The following is a 5296-nucleotide window of genomic DNA, read 5'->3' as shown; positions in this document are numbered from 1 at the left end:
ATACTCCGTGAAGGTAGTGATGGAATTCATGACCGGCCCGGCTTGGTTCCAGATCGTCTCAGCCCATTTAAGTGCAGGCCCAGAGAGTAGTGATACGATGTAGGCGATCTTTGACTTATCTGTGGGATATAGAGAAGGTTGCATTTCGAATATGAGGGAACATTGTAACAGAAAACCATTGCACTCCCCCGCTCCGCCTGAGTAGGGCGCTGGTCGGGCCATGGGACTGGAAGGAAGGGCCGAAGAAGAAACTGTGGAGGCGGAAGTGCTCGGTGCTGGTGGTGCGTTGGAAAGTGGAGCTGGTGGCTGTAGAATCCGCTTCAACTGGTCCACCAGCTCTTGAAAGTGATCGGGGGTGCTCATGTTGTCGTCGTTATTGGTCCGGGCTTCTGTTATGAAGCGGACAGGAGACAGAGGTAAGGAAACGTTAGGGTGTTTATTAAATGACAACAAGGAGCACATGAAGGATAGCCAGGAGGATCAGGAATGATGTTGGGGTCTTTTCCTCCGTGGCTGGGTAACAGGAATACACGAGGATGGACAGCACACACCAGATACAGCTGACAGAGGATGACACAGACTTGGAAGGACTGGAAGACAGGACGATTCGGGTGGACCAGGAAGACTAGGAGGAATACAAAGAGAACAGGTAAGTAAAGCGTTTGTTTTAGCTGAGGATGACTACGCTGAGTGGTCGCTCAGTTGTCCGCTTTCGTCGAGACGAGCCCGGACAATGAGCGACTGGAGTGCTGTGCTTTTATCTGGTGCTCGTGAATGTGATGCAGCTGTGTGCTCATTAGAAGTCAGGTGATGGTGATCTTCGTGAGTGGGGATCGTGAGAGCCTGACCAATCCGTGACATGATTACTGTTATTTTTTGGCCCATGACATGTTAAGGTTTATTATCTACTGTAAATATCTAAAGTTTGGATTTTTTTATACATTGCATTATCATTAATTTTCCTTCGGCTTAGTCCCTTATTTATCAGGGGTCATCACAGCGGAATGAACCACCCACTGTTCTAGCATATGTATTACGCAGCGGATGCCCTTTCAGCCACAACCCAGTACTGGGAAATACCCATACACTCTTACATTGCATCATTATTATTATTATTATTGTTGTTGTCGGTTCATTCTGCTGTGGTGACCGCTGATAAATCAGGGACTGAATAAATGAAATGTAATGTGTAATGTATATTTATGTAGCGCATTTATCATGTATGGCCATACGCCCAAAGCACTTTACAATCATGAGGGGGGGTCTCTTCACACCACCACCAGTGTGCAGCATCCACTTGGATGACACGAGGCCACCACAGGACAACAGCGCCAGTGTGCTTATCACACACAAGCTATTGGTGGAATGGAGAGACAGTGATAGAGCCATTTCGGTGGATGGGGAGGATTGGGAGGCCATGATGGGCAAGGGCCGATGGAGGGAATTTGGCCAGGACCCCGGGGCTACACCCCTACTTTTTACGAGAAGTGCCATGGGATTTTTAATGATCATACAGAGGCAGGACCTCGGTTTAACGTCTCATCCGAAAGACGGCGCTCACTGACAGTATAGCGTCCCATTCACTGTACTGGGGCATTAGGACCCACACAGATCACAGGCTGAGCGCCCTCTGCTGGCCTCACTAACACCACTTCTAACATGTTGTCTTCCATCCAGGTACTGACCAGGCTCAGCTCTGCTTAGCTTCAGTGAGTAACCGGTCTTGGACTGCAGGGTGATATGTCTGTGATATGGTGGGTGATATGGCTTTTTATATAATTTTTTCATTTTATTTTAATCATTTTACATTATTAATAATGCATTAAAGCTTAAATAAAATAATTACTACATTTTGTTTTTATTTGCCTGCTATGCTTTATTAAAATATGCATGTCAAAGACAAAAATTAAATGTCTTGTTTATTTACGCTTTAGCAAGTCCTACAAAGTCACACTTATAAAAACAACTAACTTTGTTCAATCAAATAAAACCAATATTAATTAAATTTCAAAGCTAATTAAATAATTTATCTATGAAGTGAATTTGTTTTATAATTCTTAATTTCAATTCAAAATTATTACAGACTTTTTCCAAGTAAGTTTTATTTTCCCACTGTTAATTTAAAACAAACGTGTGTGTGTGTGTGTGTGTGTGCGTGTGCGTGTGTGTGTGTGTGTTTATTTTGATCAGGCAGTGAGTTTGTCCTGGTCTCGTGGGACTGACTGCAACATGGATCACATGCCTGAGAATGAAAGCGAAGGACACACAGCAGCCTGGGAAAGGAAACAGACGTCCAGAGCAAAATTCCCACTTTAATGATCATCAAGAGTTTCAGCCACTGCAAGCTCTTTGTCTCGGTCTCTCTCTCTTCATGAGTGCGGATCACTAAATACTTCAATTTATCCTTCAGCAGAAGCAGGTGATGTAATCTGAGGGGCTCTAAAAGTAAGTGCACATTTTTACAGGTATTTTGTATTTGGGGAGGGGAAAAAAAGTGAACTATTATGGGTGGTGCTAAAGAACTAAAAGCAAATAAATGTCCACCTGTGCATTTTGACCAGCTGTACTGTGTTACAGAATATATCACATATCTGAACTATTAGCAATGATATTTGCATTTAGTAGGCTTTTAGTAGTTCATTTAGTAGACATATTTTTTTTCAAGACTTGTTTTTTGCTGAGAAGCTAAATGAATTGATTAAAGAGCAGGAAAATGTAAGTGCTGTGACACAAATGATAAAAATATCAGTGCATTTGTGTCTTATTGACTCTTGACGTATTGGAAATTGTAGTATTTTTATAAATCTTCTCATTAAAAAAATTATAACATTTCTCCGTAATTTATTCAGTTCTGTAATTAAAATCTGTCTCAAACCACCTGGAAATTCTCTGTTTTATAGAGATTTACAATTATAGATGTTTTTAAGTAAAAAAAAAAAAAAGTTTTGCAAACTAATGACATTTCTAAAATGTAGTTATTTTGATGTTTAATAATTTCAGATGTTTAATCATTTTTAGACAACACAATAGCAATGTTTTCAATTCAGAAGAGTTAGGAAAACAATATTTGGTGGAATAAAAAAAAAAAAATGTAATTACAACAAATCAAAACCTTTTTAGTCAGATCTATCATCCTTTTCAGGCGAACATAAATTAAAAACATAATAATAATAATATTTTTTGTTCAGAATTGTCAATTTCTATTAATAACTAATAATAACAACAACGAATTACTATAATTAATAAAAAAACATATTTGGACTATTTTACCAAAAACACCATTTCAGTTTTAGTTCAAATATTGTAATTTGTTAATGTGTTACTTGCTATGATTTTGAAATTTATTCGAAATTTCTGGTTGTATTTATTTTGTGGTGTACATTTTATAGAGTAATTGTACATTTAAGAAGTAAATATTAACAGCATCAACCTTTAGAGTATTTTAAACTCATTTTATTTAAGTTTGTACTGTTTTTTTTTTACATGTTTTCAACTTGCACATTCAATATCAACAAATTTAGTCAATTCACAACTTTGTTTCAAGCAGTCAACTAGATTTTCAACTTATAGTTTTAAGTAATGTCAACTTAAATGTTTCATTCATTCATTCATTCATTCATTCATTCATTCATTCATTCATTCATCAGCTTAGTCCTTTTATTATTCAGGGGTCGCCACAGCAGACTGAACTGCCTCAAATGTTTCCATTATTCAAATTATTTTTTCAAGTAGGCAACAATTTTTTTTCAACCTAAAACTAAAGTTTGTTAAAACTTTTATTTTATTAATTAATTAATTTATTTATTTTTTAAGTAAATTGGACTCATTTATCCTTGAGCCAGTTACATTACTGTTATTCAGTTAAACACTCAAGTAATGCAATTTTATTCTTATACCTAAAGTTTGTCAAATCTTTTTTTTTTAAAGTAAAATTTGTCCTTAAAAACCCCAATAAATCGGAAGAACTAAAACAAAAATAAACAAATACATAAAATAAAAAAAATAAAAAGCTTACTTTCACATTACAGAATAAGGTCAATAACACCTTAACTGTAAAAAATGCTGGGATCCACACAATCAATTTGAGTTGGGAGCAACAATAAAGTTAAATTTGTAAAAACTAATAGTTTAACTTAAATTATTTATGTGCATTGAACATAAGATCATTAAGTTGTCCCCCTAAAAACATTCAATAATTATGGGGTTTTAACTCAGTTTAAATAAGTGGATTGAACAAACAGCAACTGTTGTTTTGAGTGTTGAGTAAAAGGCTTCAAGTTTTACATTTCATTCTTATTTCTTTTCCTACTTTCAAAATGTTGTGATCCACACTCTTTTATATACATACATATATATATATACACATGTGTGTGTGTGCATGTGTGTGTGTGTGCATGTACCGTATATACATACATACATACATACATACAGTACATACATACACACCTCTTCACACTTATGTATTACTCCCCCCACACAGTGTGACAGCAGATCAATAAACTCACTACAGTTGGACAAATATTACAGCTGTTGGAAAACAATGTAATTTTAAGGATTTTATAGGCGAGAATGTAGTTGTTTAAATGGCAATTATGTCGTTTATTTATAAGGATAGTGCCTATCTTAAATATTTATAATTTCAGAGAAACAATGCGGACATTCCGCTACAAAATGCCAACAGAGAACGCATAGTAAGCCCTTAGGGGATAAAAACTATAAATTTCAATCTACAGCTGATCAAATCATTATAAATCAGGTAAGTGACATTCTAAGTCAATCTGGCTCTTTTGTATCCTGTAGTGCTGTAATTATACCATAGTAATCTGGTAGTGATCGCGTTGCTTTGTTGCAATCGGGAGATCACAATAATTAACCCTGAAAAAGCCAGAGAAATACTGGGAAATAATAATAGCCTTATAATCTTAAAATGTGAGCAAAATTACCCATTTTGTCATCACTTTAGACATTACACAAGAGAATCATTCAAATACTAGCTTTAAAGTGACAGTGGTGAATGAGCATTGGTTTCTGCTGTTCTGACCGTCAGCTGCAGCTGTGAATGAATGGCGGAAGTAATTCCTAATACAAAAGCGTTTTTAGACTCTCCATGTGTGTTTTTCTTTTTTACATACACGATTATGTTGTCGAACTGTTGTATAAACACAATATTAAACTCGTAGCAGTGCAATGTGGCTGTATATCACCACTTGTGGGACACTAAAGCAGGTCGCACACCGGAAGCGCTGCTAATGACAGTTGAAAGCATCGCACATTCGCATGCTATTTTAAATGAAAA

The 5296-nt window shown here is 36.3% G+C and overlaps 1 long non-coding RNA gene across 1 annotated transcript in view; it reads left to right on the top strand.

The window, feature by feature from the left end:
* The first annotated feature begins 2250 nt into the window (after nucleotides 1–2250).
* Nucleotides 2251–5296, top strand: part of LOC130220190 (uncharacterized) — a 6831-nt gene continuing 3785 nt past the window's right edge. Inside the window, exon 1 of the long non-coding RNA XR_008836147.1 lies at nucleotides 2251–2445. This is a non-coding gene — a long non-coding RNA (uncharacterized LOC130220190). The remainder of the gene's footprint in view (nucleotides 2446–5296) is intronic.

Source organism: Danio aesculapii, unplaced genomic scaffold (genome assembly GCF_903798145.1).
Source record: "Danio aesculapii unplaced genomic scaffold, fDanAes4.1, whole genome shotgun sequence".
Lineage (NCBI taxonomy): Eukaryota > Metazoa > Chordata > Actinopteri > Cypriniformes > Danionidae > Danio > Danio aesculapii.
This window is presented reverse-complemented; position numbering and strand designations above follow the sequence as displayed.